The sequence below is a fragment of the Felis catus genome, chromosome B4 (assembly GCF_018350175.1).
Source record: "Felis catus isolate Fca126 chromosome B4, F.catus_Fca126_mat1.0, whole genome shotgun sequence".
Taxonomy (NCBI): domain Eukaryota; kingdom Metazoa; phylum Chordata; class Mammalia; order Carnivora; family Felidae; genus Felis; species Felis catus.
The window spans coordinates 124474369-124488955 of NC_058374.1; the positions used below are offsets into that span (position 1 = coordinate 124474369).

A 14587-nucleotide genomic window follows, 5' to 3' on the forward strand; every position below is an offset into this window, starting at 1 on the left:
TAACCTCTCTGAGCCCGGTTCCCTCTTTCTGAACCCGGAATAGTCACGGTATTGAAGGTGAAGTGAGCCTGGCGTGGAGTAAGTGCCCTAGCTATTTTGATTCTTATGAGAAGCAAAAGACCAGCTATTTTGATTCTTTTGAGGAGCAGAGGACCAGGATGCTTCAAAAAAAGAAAACGAAATTCTGGCAACATGAAGTCTTAGTATGGAAATGAGGTGGATGAGGCCTTTCAGTGTTACACAACTGTTGCTCCCCAGGGAATATTAATGCTTCTCAGATGGCCCTTTTTTGCATCTCTGCCGTGAGGAGGATGAATGGTGAGTTTTAGCTGTTTTTGCAGCGAAAGGTGGGTGAGTGTGTATGACAGAGGTGGGAGGAGAAAGAGTTTAAGTCTATAAGCAATGCCGTAGATTTTCAGCTAACACGCCCGAATGTGAGCGTATCATTCAGGCAGGTCACCTACTCGGGAGAAAATCCAATTCCGAAATGAATTTCAGCAAATCCAAAAGGCAATTGGTAATTATGGCTGACATTATACATTTTTAAAGGGCCGCCTGGCCAGTTGGATTTTATAACACTTGAGGCAAAGAGTTCAGTGGTAGTGGGAATTATTTTCACAAAAGGATCATTTTCTGAACTAAAAAAGAGTTTCTCTCGATTTTTTTCCCCCTTTGACTATGAAGGTAGTGCTATATGCTGTTTATAGAGGCCTTGATCCTTTTTAAACTTAAGGAGCACAGTTGGCCTCCACGGTAATAAATCGAGAGCCATATGGGGGCTCAGGGACATTTAATTTATGTGCAAGACTCCTTCCCCAAATTCAGCTGGCTACTTCCTGGGATGGTGTGCTTGATTGATGATTTTCTGGCATTTTGTGCGGCTGGGATGTCTTTTGAAGTTTCTCCTGCGAAGCCTGAGGTTTGCCCCTGTGAGGTGTTAATGGGCTTCCTGCCGGGGCTTTATTTGTGAGGGGGGGGCGGGGGTTAGAGGCGCCTCAGGCCACCAGAGCCCTTGTTCTTCCACTGCTGAAGGGTTGATGCTCAGGCCTTGGGTCCTGGCCCCCCCCCCCCCCCCCCACTTGAGTTTGGAATGCAAGGCAGTGTTTTTATTCCTGCTCCCCAGGCCACTGCTTGTTTAGCTTCTGGGGGTTCCCAGACCCTGGCAGGTACTGGCAGTGGGTGATCAGGCCCGGCCTGGGAACATGCTGGAACAGTAGTTGGGAGAATCCACACGGACAAGTAGGCTCCTCGCAGCAGGGAATGGCAGGGATTTGCACTGGGTGACAAGAGATTGTGTCTTAAGCAAAAACAACCAGGCTCCAGGTGAACAGGCGCCCCAGGCGGGGACCACATCACCTCCTTGGTGGCCTGCTTGCCTCAAGGCTCTTCCTCACCGAGTACTCTTTCCCAAATGAAAACTGGCTCCTTTCTCCTGCAAACCCTTTCGTGGTGTTATGGGCTGAATTGTGACCTCCCAAAATTCGTATGCTGACGTCCTAACTCTCCTAGCCTCAGAACAGGACTGCATTTGGAGAAGGAGTCTTTATTTATTTATTTTTTTACTTTGTAAGTAGGCTCCAGGTCCAACGTGGGGCTTGAACTCACAACCCGGGGATCGAGAGCTGGGTGCTCGACCGACTGAGCCAGCCAGGCGCCTCTGCAGAGGGAGTCTTTAAAGAGGTCAGGAAGATAAAAGGAGGTCCTGTGGGTGGGCCCTGATCCGAGCTGCCTGGTGTCCTTAGGCGACAAGGAGAGGAGGGCGCAAACGTGCGCGTGCACAGAGGTCAGGCCATGGGAGGATGCTGTGAAGATAGCCGTCTGCAAGGCAAAGAGAGGCCTCGGAGGAAACCATCCTCGCTCACACCCAGAACTTGGACTTCCAGCGCTGTGAGACAATATGTGTGCTGTTTAAGCCACCCGGCGTGTGGCTTGTTAGGGCGGCCCCAGCAGACGCATGCCTACGGCTACTCAGCCCATGGGTTGAGTAGCATCTTTCCTGGCATCTGTCTGCCCTTCTGGCCGTGAGCAGAAATCTCTGCCTGATGGGCCGCAACTCCTTCAAGGCCAAGGTCAAGGACCACCTGCTCTGTGAGGCCCTCCTGGACCACCCGGCTCTGTCCCCCTCCTTCTCCTCCCGGCAGACTTGGAGCTCCCTCTAGATACTCGCGCAGCGCTGGATCTTAACCTCAGTCACAACTTTCTGAGCCAGTCTTTTCATCTGTTCTTTGTCTTTCCCACATCGGACTCTGAGAACCTTGAGCGAAGGGATTTTTGTTTGTCTTCATTCCTCAGTGCCTCGCTCTGAGCCTGGGAGTTCGTCAACGATTATTGGCTCAGTTAAGGCTTACCTTTTACTGTTCCTTAGGAAGCCTCCCCGCTCTTGCCTTTGTGCTCTGTTCTGTTAGAGGAGGGTGTTAATAGCGCCACACGGTATGGGTATGTCCCCGGGTGAGAAGAATGAAATCAGTGATTCTAGGGAGGGTTTATTAAGCGCGTTCTGTATGCCAAATGAGTATGTACCTCGTCTGGTCATCACAGCACGCTTTCAGGTAGGCCTGTCTTCAAACCTGAGCCACCTCTCCCGGGCAGGTAGTGTGGCCTCGCTGTAGGACCTGCACGTTCAAGTCTTCTGTCTCTCTGTGTCCTTTCTGACAGGCCTGGACCCCCAAAGCAAATCAATCTTTCTTTCTTTCTCTCCTTTCTTTTTTTCTTTCTCTCTTTTCTTTCTCTTCTTTCTTTCTTTCTTTCTTTCTTTCTTTCTTTCTTTCTTTCTCTCCTTTCTTTCTTTTCTTTCTTTCTTTCTTTCTTTCTTTCTTTCTTTCTTTCTTTCTTTCTTAAGTGGATACAAGCTGCTTGTCTTTAATGTTTATTTTTGAGAGAGAGAGAGAGAGAGAGAGTGCGAGCCGGTGAGGAGCAGAGAGAGAGGGAGACACAGAATCTGAAGCAGGCTCCAGGCTCTGAGCTGGCAGCACAGAGCCCAGTGCAGGGCTCGGACTCAGGAACCGCGACTTGGTGACCTGAGCCAAGGTTGGACGCTCAACCGACTGAGTCATCCAGGTGCCCCAGAAAGCAGATTTTTCTTAAGGTGCCCTAATGCATGGTGAAATTTCAGTGACATTGGTGAGGAAATGACTCATACTTCATTTGCAAATGTAGGAAGAAATTGCTTCCAGCACCCCGCCGCCTGGGAGCTGGGTCGCCAGGGGCTGTTCTCCGTGCCACTCTTTGGAAAGGGAGATGGAGTCCTGGGGACATTTCCGAGACTCTGTCAGGGCACGAGAAAGGCAAGGAGTGAACAGGACTCTTATGCTGCTTTCCTTTGGTGTCCACATAGAATTTTCGGCTCACTCCTCACTCCGGGCACTACAGGGGGCTTTTGAGTTATTCTTGACTTTGACGGCTTGTGAGAAACAGTGGTGTCCTGGCTGTTTTCGATGCAGTGCACTTGACAGCCTTTCCTTGCACAGCTGTGTCCGGCTTTGCAGTTCTCTCTAAATTGCGCAACTCCACGGGATCCACCGAGGGGGACGGCATCTTCTGGAAGGGAAGCGTGAAGATAAAGAAGTGTCGAAATGCGAGCAGCATGTCACCGGGCTGACCGGACTTCGGTCTAGGGTTGAGGGAGCCGCGGACGTCCGGGCAGCTGTGACTGTGGACGCCCTTCGCACTGCGATGCTCACACAGCCCCCGGGGAGGAGAGGAGACCGGAGTGAGGGAACAGTGGACAAGTCTCTCCCCGAGCCTCCCTGCCTCTGGGGCAGGAGATGAAGGGCACACTGATGCCTGCAGACCGAGACCGTTAAGAACCGCCAAGGAGTCGTGCCTCTTCACCCTTGGCGGCGGGGATTGTCAAGCCGGGTTTACATTTTTGGAAGTTGGTCAGATTCCTTCCTTGGCTCAGGTCGACTGGTCGTGTGGCAAGGAGACATCATATTCCAAACCCCGGAACCTGGCCGCTTGGTTGCAACAAGGCCCTGCCATTTGCTTGACTGTGAAAGCTTAGACGAGTGACTTGCCCTTCGGGGTCCCCGTGTCCTCCAGGGCAAAATGAGGATAACTGTCGTATCTACTTTATTATAGAGTCGCATATGGATTAAATGAGATAACGCATGGGATGCGTACAGCACAGAGTTTGGTCCGGTTACCTGTTTTGAGATGGCAAAAAATAATAGCGCCTTCGGAAAGTGAAAGTTCATTTCTCCCTGATGTCTGGTCAGAGCAGAGGGAGCCAATTTTCTTTCCCTTGCTGCACGGCCATCCTTCATATGTGCTTTCCGTCTCGCGGTCCAAGGTGGCTGCTTTAGTTCTTGCCGTCATCTCTGCATCCCGGCCAGGAAGGGGGAAAGGGAAGCGGAGGGTATGGCCTGAAAGTTGCCCATGTCTCTGTTCCATCCCCTTGACTAGCGCTTAGTCATATGACCGCGTTATTCAAAAGCGAGTTAGGGAAATTTTAGGCCTTAGCTGGTACCTCACTGAGAACTCTATTACTATGTACGAAGGAGAGATTGGATTTGGGGGGGGACAACTGCTAGTATTTGTTCAAGAGGTAAGTGCTCAGTAAACAGTTCACCATCATCATCCTGATCATCATCATTTCTTTTTTTTTTTTTTTTTTTTCAACGTTTATTTATTTTTGGGACAGAGAGAGACAGAGCATGAACGGGGGAGGGGCAGAGAGAGAGGGAGACACAGAATCGGAAACAGGCTCCAGGCTCCGAGCCATCAGCCCAGAGCCCGACGCGGGGCTCGAACTCCCGGACCGCGAGATCGTGACCTGGCTGAAGTCGGACGCTTAACCGACTGCGCCCCCCAGGCGCCCCCTGATCGTCATCATTTCTGATCTTAGCCTATAACTTCCTCCATGTCCCCACTTCCTGATTTGCCCCCTCGTTTTCCATTTTGACCATTTTAGCTTCTGCATTATTCCATCGCACAGTTCCATGTCCGTGTACTTTTGGCACCTTTTTTTACCTAGAGGTTGGCAGAGTGACCAGAGCCCTCCCGTGTCCTGTGTGACAGAAATGGAGATGAAGGCTGCTGAAGACATTGACCGGGTAGGAGGAAGGGAGAGCAGAGCATAAGGTCGTAGTGATCCCTTCGGCAGCTTAATGAAAATGTTGCAGGAAAAGTTGATGAAGGGAAGGAAAAAGCCCACCTACCTTTGAACGTAGGCTAAACCTTCGTCAGGTTTTATTTTGCTGCTTCCGTCGTCCTGTCCGTGAGCCTCAAACGAAGACGTCTGGAGTCTCCACGAGGGTCTTGCCGAAGTGTTCGCCCGGCACCAGCCTCCTGGCTCACCTCCGGGGCTCCCACGACACGGGCGGACCCCTGGGAGGATGCGGAAGCCGAGTGCCTTCTCCTTCAGAAGAATTTTGGATAAGGGAAGAGATTTGTTCTCCCGACCCTGATTCACGATTTAAATGCTCTGCAAGAGTGTTTCCTGGTGGAGGTGGTTCGTTGAGAAATCACGTGGGCTCAGGACTCATTAAAGTATAGAGGAAGACAGGTGCCACTTTCCTGCTATAAATCCCAGTGAGGCTAATTTAATGGCGCTCTAGCTAGCCTTCACGTTTTCCATTAGCCACACTTACTTCCGTCATCTGTCTCCCTCCTTCTCCTTTTTAAAATACTGTGTCAGAAAGTGAATTGTTCCAAGGTTATGGCCTTGCTTCTTTCCACTGAAGCACTTTTCTTTGAAGACTGGGGGCCATGGAGAGAAGAGATTGGGAAATCCCCAGAAAGAAACGTTGAAATCTTCTTCTTTTTTTTTTTTTTTTTTTTTGACTCTCCCTCATCCTTTCCGCCTCCCAGCCCCTGTTGATGCGCTGAGAAATGTCTTGGGAATTCCTCTCCTTTGTGTTGTTCCTTCTGTTACTGTTCTAGTTCAGGCCCTCTGTAGCCATTGCCAGGACTATTGCAGTAGTCTCCTGGTTTCCCCGCCTCCTGCCTCTCCTCTGTCTCCTGCAGGTTCTCCCAGCACAGATGTGGAGTGGTCACTGTCTTGGTTATAGATAGTCACTTCTTTGCATTGCTATCTGTGGCATGGCATCAGACTTTTTTAGGCACGGGGGTCCAAGGCCAGGCCATTACTATGGCTGTCTGCTGACATATTAATAACGGGGAATAGCCAGCATGGGAGTAGGTATTTATAACCCTCTTTGATAGCTGAAGACATGGAATGGAGACAGATTAAGTAACCTACCTAGAGGATCTGAGAAAAAGTAATGAGATCAGAACTGGACTCTAGGGGTGCCTGGGTGGCTCAGTGAGTTAAGTGTCTGATTTCGGCTCAGGCCATGATCTCGCAGTTCGTGGGTTCCAGCCCCACATCGGGCTCTCTGCTGTCAGTGCAGAGCCCGCTTGGGATTCTCTCTCTGTCCCTTTTCTTTCTGCCCACCCCCCACCTCTCTCTCTCAAAAATAAAAATAAAACATTAAAAAAAACAACAACAACAAAAAACTGGATTCTAGAACCGGCACTCCCAAGCACCACATCTTGGGTTGGGCTTGTTTCTTTCTGGCCTTTTCTCCGGCTACCTCCTTCCCTCAGGCCTTGACTTCCAGCCCCACGAATCCCCCACGGCCGGTCTTGTTGCCTTGAACAGCAAGGCCTAGAAGTTGCCCGCGTCACTGCGCCTGTGCCTTTTTGCAGATCCTCTGCCAAGACTGCCTTCCCTTGCCATTTTTTTTTTTTAATTGAAGTGTAGTTGACGTGTGATATTAGTTTCAAGCATACCGCATGGTGATACGACATTTGTATACATTACAAAATGATCACCATGAGAAGTCTAGTTATCTCTTGCCTTTCCGACTGGCAAAGTTTATTTCAAGGTCTAGCTCACAGCCGCCTCTATGATGACTCCCCCTCCCGCCTCCTGCTACATAGATGTGCAAAAGATGGCCACCGTATTGGCTCCTGGCTTTTTATTTCTTCGATGCAGGCTGAGACCCCGTACCTTCAAACCCTGGCGCCGAACTCCATTTTTTACACATCCACGATTTAAAAATAGCCCAAACGTGCAGATTTTTAGCCATTTATGGCCTGCCTGCTTTGTGTATCCCGGGAAACTACACCCAGCATCTGTTGGTCATTGATAAGGTAGAGGCCTGTGCTTATAAGACCCCAAGCTGTTCCTGTCCTTTGGAGCTCTGGGTCTCAAAGACTCACCACCTGCTGCACGGTGACATCACTTAGGCCTGTAAGCCTCCTCTCCTGTCCCCTCCCCCATGGTGGTTCCCTAGTCCTGTCCCCTTCTGAATGGTGGACGCTGAGCCATGCCCCTGGATTGTGTCCTGCAGTGAGGAACTTCCCTGTCTCCTGAAGCCTTGTCCAAGGGTCCCCCAGCCACCAGTAATGCTTGTTGTGTGTCCCTGCCTCTCCTGCTCACATCTTTTTCCTTGACCAGTCCACAAATCACCGGAACCCTTACACCCCCGATAGATCCGGTCACACTTTCACGAGTTCCCATCATCTTTGGAACCTGCCTCCATTACTGTGACCCATTTGGCCGTGGATTTCACATTCATCCCCCTTGGATTACGGACCAACGGTTGAGGAAGCTGAGCAGCCCCGAGATGGGAGGAATTGCAAAACGTTTAATCGACTCACGGACGTGGTCGAGCTTTCCCAGCATCGCAGATTCATTCGGGGTTTGGTGCTCGGTCACACCTCACCGCGGCACCACGTACCAAAATGGTGGTGTTTCGTGAAGTACGAGGGAGAAGCTGTCTTGTTGGTTGCACTGTCAGTTACTTTGATTTTCCCTGGTTCTGGGGGAAAAAAAAGACCCTTGGAAAGATATTAGGCAGGGAGGATTAGTAAAGTTGAGAGCGCTTTTCGTTAAGTCTCATCTTGATGGTGGTGCATGTCCCACAACCCTTTTAATCTGAACTTTCCCACACCAACAGAATAAATACATGGATGAGGGGAGGGTTATTGGCGCTGCAGAAGGGTGCTTCTCTCCGCACTCCCTTCCAACGTGTGCTCCCCTGAGACGCGTAAGTGGTGGTTTGTGGATCGTTAAGGCGCTGGCAGAATGGAAGCTCAGGAGGCAGCAGCAAACGCAGATCAATAAGCAATGAAAGGAAGGCGTCCTTCTGAAATGGCCTTGTCGCCAACGCATGTTCAGGGTGGGTCACGTGCAGCTTTCCCAGAATAAGTCTTTTTGGGTAACGCTCGTGTCCTGTTTGTTGATGTGTCTTCATTGGCCCGGAGCTGGCAACGTGAAACCATTTCTTTCTTTCTCTCTCTCTCTCTCTTTCTTACAAATTTTTAATGTTTATTTATTTTTGAGAGACAGAGTGCGAGTGGGAGAGGGGCAGAGAGCAAGAGGGAGACCCAGAATCCGAAGCAGGCTCCTGGCTCCCAGCTGTCAGCACAGAGCCCATCCATCGCAGGGCTCCAACTCACGAACCGTGGGATCATGACCCAAACCGAAGCTGGATGCTTAACCAGCTGAGCCACTCAGACGCCCCATGAAAGCACTTCTTTCTTTCTTTCTTTTTTTAATTTTTATTTATTTATTTATTTATTTATTTATTTATTTATTTATTTTAACGTTTATTTATTTTTGAGACAGAGAGAGACAGAGCATGAACGGGGAGGGTCAGAGAGAGAGGGAGACACAGAATCTGAAGCAGGCTGTGGGCTCTGAGCTGTCAGCACAGAGCCCGACGCGGGGCTCGAACTCACGGACCGCGAGATCCTGACCTGAGCCGAAGTCGGACGCTTAACCGACCGAGCCACCCAGGCACCCCGAAAGCACTTCTTTAAAGAGAAACTAAAGTTAACCCCCTCCCCTTCTTTTTATTTTTTACTTTTTTGTTACTGAAAAATTTTTGTGAGAGAGACAGAGAGTGCGAGCAGGGGAGGGGCGGAGAGCGAGAGGGAGACCCAGAATCCGAAGCAGGCTCCTGGCTCCGAGCTGTCAGCACAGAGCTGGACACGGGGCTCAGACACACGAACTGCGAGATCATGACCTGAGCCGAAGTCGGACACTTTACTGACTGAGCCACCCAGGTCCCCCCTCCTCCCCCTCTTTTTAAATAAGATCAAAGTTATCCCACAATGAAAGGAAGGTCTTGGGTTAGCAGAGATGCTAGCATTTTTTTTTTTTTTAATAGAAGACGAAAATTAAAATGTGGTTTTCTTGGCACAGTTCATATGGCAGTGACTGAGCTCTTTTTTCCCTTCCAAGATTACTCATGTCATAGTGAAAGAAGTTTTAGGGGTAAACTTATTTAGCAAACCAGCTTATTAAATATCTCTGTGATGCGCTGGGTTTCTCAGTTCAGAATATTTTATTAAGGAAGATGGGCGACCGCATGCTTAGCAAGGACTGTTGCTGTCTTCAGTTTTCTTTGATGGTGTAATAGACACCTTGCATGAAGACATGGGCCCTGAGGCCATCTGTGGTCCCCAGCAGCTCTCAAAATTTAGCTTGTCGACTCTTTTCTCAGAGCTAGGGGAATAGAGCAAGAACAAAGTTCCAGTAATCATTCTTCCCGGTTGTAGTTAGCCACTTGCCCCTCATGGTTCCTAGGTAGCGATTGCTATTTTGTCGGGACTCGAAGCTTAGCGTCAAGGGACTTTCACATTCATTTTTATAACCTCAGAAACACATATTTGAAGGTGACCGGGTGGATGGATTTCAGCTGATCCCATGGAGGAAGTGAGAGAAACCGCTATCTGCTTAGTGTTTCCTTCCAGGAAGGAAGCACTCGGAGTCTAATCCCGTATTGGCCACGTGTGGTTCCTGCCGGGAGAGGGGTGGGGGGGCCTTGAAGCTCCGCTAATCTCCAGCCTGCCAGCTTGAAGAATGTTATGCCTGTGTTGATTGATTTCCTGGGAGCTTGTTGTTTTGATTAGTTTCATTTGCATACTGGTTTATTAAGCGGCGGAACATAAGGGCTAACATTTTTTATTTTATTAAGGAGCCCCATTATTTTTAGTTCACAGAAGCCACGTTTCTGATGAGCCGTGCCACCCCGTCTTCATTAGGCAATTTAAGATGGGAATTATACATTTTTTAAAAAGTAGCTAATTATGGTACAACCTGACACATTTGCATTTCTGTAAAGCCGCGGCAAAGATTTGGGGCTGGAAGCCTACATCATACTGGGTTGTAAAATCACTCCCAGTGGGAGCGATTTCTGCCTGTAAGAAAACTTGCTCATGTGAGAAGATCGCACATTATCCCGTCTGATCCTCTTTTCTGAGGCCCCCCCCCCCTGCCCTTTAGAGTCTATAGGCTGAGCTCTAGTTCGGGGGCTCTGTCCTTGACATCCCCGCGGAGACTCCCTCATCCCGCGTTTCCGTGCCGAACGACAGAGAAGTTGAAAGACATCAGAGTCTTAACACTGTCTCCTGGGGCAGCTGGTCGTTGGGAAGTGTCTGTCCTTGGTGCCCCGTGGGTCACCGTGCCCTGGGTCTAAACTGCGTAATAGGGCCTTAATGCCTGGGTGTTCTAATCTGCTCCTCGCGATGAGGTCTCCATGTCCTTAAACCTCAGGGCCAGATCTCACACTGACTCTTTGACGGTGCTGCATTCCAGAAGCACTGTGGAATGTTGCTTACCTCGAGGAACATAAACCGTACATTGTGGAACGGAGGCATTTGAAAACATCTTCTCCTCTGCTATTGCCAAGGTGGTTCAATGTCTACTAAAATTAAATCCATATGGGTACACTGAGCAGATGGGGAGGGCCGGGGGAGGGGGGTTGCCTTATGTGTCTGTGATGACATTCATGTAACCAGAGGTGACCTCAGAGTTATAAACCAGGACATTATTTCCTAAAACAGGATCAGGTATTCATTTGCGGTGCTAGGGGAAATTTAACTGAAACGTGTATTTATACCTAGACATATGAAAGAGATCATAGCTCCAGATGCAACGTGGATGATGACCAGATTCATTCTAGAGCCCTGTATATAGTTAGATTGTGAAAGACCATCCTTTTTATTATATTACGTTACCTTTCCTTTATGGTATCTGTTACTTCAGCTACTTTCGATGGCGGCATATAGAGGGGATGTGTATTCGAAGTGAGGGAGAGACTGTAACTTGATAAAGCATATGTATTCAGTTGGTTATTTTTCTGTGTATAAAATGTATAAAGCTGGACGAGTCTCCTTGCCTAGCCAGGGACGTGATGGACCAGGAAAGCATCTTAGGGACGTGGGTTCAGAAGGGCCGAGAAATGATGCCTTGGGGTTCATGAAAAATGATAGTGAGTACTTTCTCACACCCTTTCAGGGCAGAGTTAAGACCACTTAATTTACTGTAAGTCTGGTGTTGGTGTCCAGAAACCCAGGATGTAAGTCTAATGAGGCCAGCCCCTCCTTCAGATAGAACTGACCCCGAGTTTATGGTCTCTGTTCCTCCTATTCAGTGTGTGGTCCAAGGGCCAGTGGCATCAGCATCACCGTTGTTAGATTTGATGTGATTTTAATTATTTTTTAATGTTTATTTGTTTTTGAGAGAGACAGAGAAAGAGAGAGAGGGGAGGGGAGGGGCGGAGAGAGAGGGAGGCACAGAATCCGAAGCAGGCTCCAGGCTCCGAGCTGTCAGCGCGGAGCCCGACGCGGGGCTCGAACTGACGCACCGTGAGATCGTGACCTGAGCCGAAGTCAGATGCTTAACCGACTGAGCCACTCAGGCTCCCCGCTGTCGTTAGATTTAGAAATGCAGACTCTCAGACCTCATCTGCTCATGAAATGCCCTCATATAACCTGCCCGCACCCTTGCTTTGCTGTTCCGGTTACCCATGAGAGCTCATGACACCATGTATCTTCTTCCGTGTACCTTCTTCTTTGGGTAGTGGGGAGTCCGGGTTTGGGATCCCATCAAGGGCGTTTCTTTTGGCTCTGCTGCTTGAAGGTTAGTTCCTACCTCTCTGCCTTGCTTTCCTCATCTGTAAAGTAGAGATAACAGCAACCACCTCACCGGGATTTTTCAAGCACTAAGCAAGAGAATATTTCCAAAATACGTATCCAAGAGCCAGGCCAAAGGGATGCGGTGTGTAGTAATGTGATGGTGAGGTCGCTTATGTCATGCTTCCCCCGCTGACTGTGTGTGCCTTTGACGGAGGCCTCCAGTCTGGTTCATCTTTGCTCCCTCTCCTCTCCCCGCCCCCCTCCCCCGCCCCTTCTCTGTGCCTAGACCGTGTTTGACGACTGATGTAGCTGCTTCCCAGCACTCGTGTCTGGAGCTGAAAATCACCCCTGATCTTCGGAAAATTCAGTTTGAGTCAGAGGCAGAAGTCTTAAGAACCTTGGCTCCACGGGGGAGTGTTCTAGAAGCCTATTACAAGAGAGCTCCTTGGCGGTCAGGTCCGGGCAAGTCCGGATTGCTCTTTGGCTGCATATCACATTGCACACAGGTGTGCCGAGGCAGGAAGGCGCAGTTGCTGAGAAAACGCTGGCTCATATAGCTTCCCTCATCGTGTCACTTTGGAATGCGACGCAGAACGAAGAGCTCAAGTACATCTCCCATTGGCTTAAATTGTCCGCCAGCTTGGGAAGATCTCATCTTGGATTGGGGTGTGGTCGCGAGATCCAGGAGCTCTAAAACAGCAAATCCTAGGGCGGTGGGCTGGGCTCGTCCGTGGACGCAGCCGGTCCCGTGGGACTCTAACCACGTGCCTCCTGGGTGCCACTGGTCTCCAGATACCCACGTGGGCTTTCTTTTGTGTCAGGCGGCAACGAGGCCAAGTAATTAACTGGGTGGGCTCTGAGGTCTGACAACCGGGGTCGAAATCTCAGCTGTACCTTCTAGTAGCCAGATCACAGATGAGTCGCTGAGCCTCACTGAGTCACGCACTCACGAGGAAACTGTAGATGCCTTGGTGCTCTGCCTGGTCCCTGAGGTTTTTGAGTTGGCAATTCAGTAGAAATTTTACAAAATCTTGTTCGTGCTTTTTAAGTTTTAGAATAGCTGTAGATTTAGGGAAACGTTAGTATAGATTGTGGAGCTAAGACAGGGTCCCTGTGTACCCAGGATGTCCCTATTGTCAACATCTTACAGTAGTGTGGTACATTTGTCATAACCAACGAGCCGATACTGGTAGATGATTACTCACTAAAGTCCACATTTTGTTTAGATTTCCTTAGTTTTTACCTCATGTTCTTTTCCTGGCCCAGGACCCCACCCAGGACACCATGTCGCTTATTTGTCATGCTTCCTGAGGCATGTGGCTGTGAGAGTTCCTAAGATGCTTCTTGTTTTTGGTAATCGTGACCATGTTGAAGAGTACTGGTCAGGTTTTTTTTTAATAGAACGTCCCTCAACGGCACGGTAAAGTGCCATTGCTGTCACATCATGTCAAGGGGACATACTTTCAACATGACATCACTGTTGATGTGGCCTTGATCACCAGGCTGAGGTGGTGTTTGTCATTTCTCCATTGTAAAATGGCCTCCCCCCCCGCCCCCCTTCCGCACTTGTGCTGCGGGAGGAAGTCATTGGCTATAGCCTACATTTAGGTGTTCAAGAAAATGAAAAAAATTTCTTTTTGCCCATACTTTTATTCAGTACTTCCCACACCCTGCCTCTTAGTAAAACCTACTCCATTTCCTTCCTTTTTTTTTTTTAATTTTTTTTTTTAACGTTTATTTATTTTTGAGACAGAGAGAGACAGAGCATGAACGGGGGAGGGTCAGAGAGAGGGAGACACAGAATCTGAAACAGGTTCCAGGCTCTGAGCTGTCAGCCCAGAGCCCGACGCGGGGCTCGAACTCACAGACCGCGAGATCATGACCTGAGCTGAAGTCGGCCGCTTAACCGACTGAGCCACCCAGGCGCCCCCCTTCCTTTTTTTTTTAAGTAAACTCTACGCCCAACGTGGGGCTCGAACACATGACCCCGAGAACAAGAGTCGCACGCTCCACCGACTGAGCTAGCCAGGCGCCCCCAAATCCACTCTATGTCTTTTCCACCACTAGATTGTAGCTTTCTTCTTGGCTTATTTGTGTGAACATTGTAGGTCAGGTGGCCAAATTGTTGGACATTTGGGATCAGCTCCCCCATTTCCAATCCGTACTCTAATTCTGTATTCTGTCATTCGTCACTGGGAAGCATTCACTGTGCATCTTTTGAGAAGTGCTGAGTTCTGAGTAATTGAGGCCTAGGAAGTTCAAGGACAGATAACAACAGCTCACCCCTCCACACACACCCTTCTCATGTGCCGGACACGGTATTAGCCCTTAACGTGTGCTGACTCGTCTCATCCACACAGGAGTTCTCTAGGGCAGCTGCTATTATTGTCGTTTTACAGATGAAGAAACTGAGGCACAGAGAGCTGCAGTGCACTGGGAACTGTTGCCCAAGGTTACACGGGTAGTAAATTGAGGGCCGGGCGGGAGCATTTAGAAAGCAAGAACTTATCTGCGTGTTTGCTAACCATTCTTTCCTGCTGCCCACACTAGCTGACATTTCCATTCATCACCTTCTTCCTGTGCTAGCAGAGAACCCAGGCTTTGGCTCCTGTGTTTATTCCTGGCTTCAGCGCCTAGCTGCTGTGTGACCTTGGGCAACTTCTTTCCCTTCTCTGTCTCTGCACCCGTGAAGGTGTGGGTAATAACATTTGTG

The 14587-nt window shown here is 49.4% G+C and overlaps 1 protein-coding gene across 6 annotated transcripts in view; it reads left to right on the forward strand.

Annotated features, from left to right (window-relative positions):
* CHST11 (carbohydrate sulfotransferase 11) overlaps window positions 1-14587 on the forward strand; it is a 267881-nt gene that overhangs the window by 62326 nt on the left and 190968 nt on the right. The gene's annotated exons all lie outside the window — the stretch shown is intronic.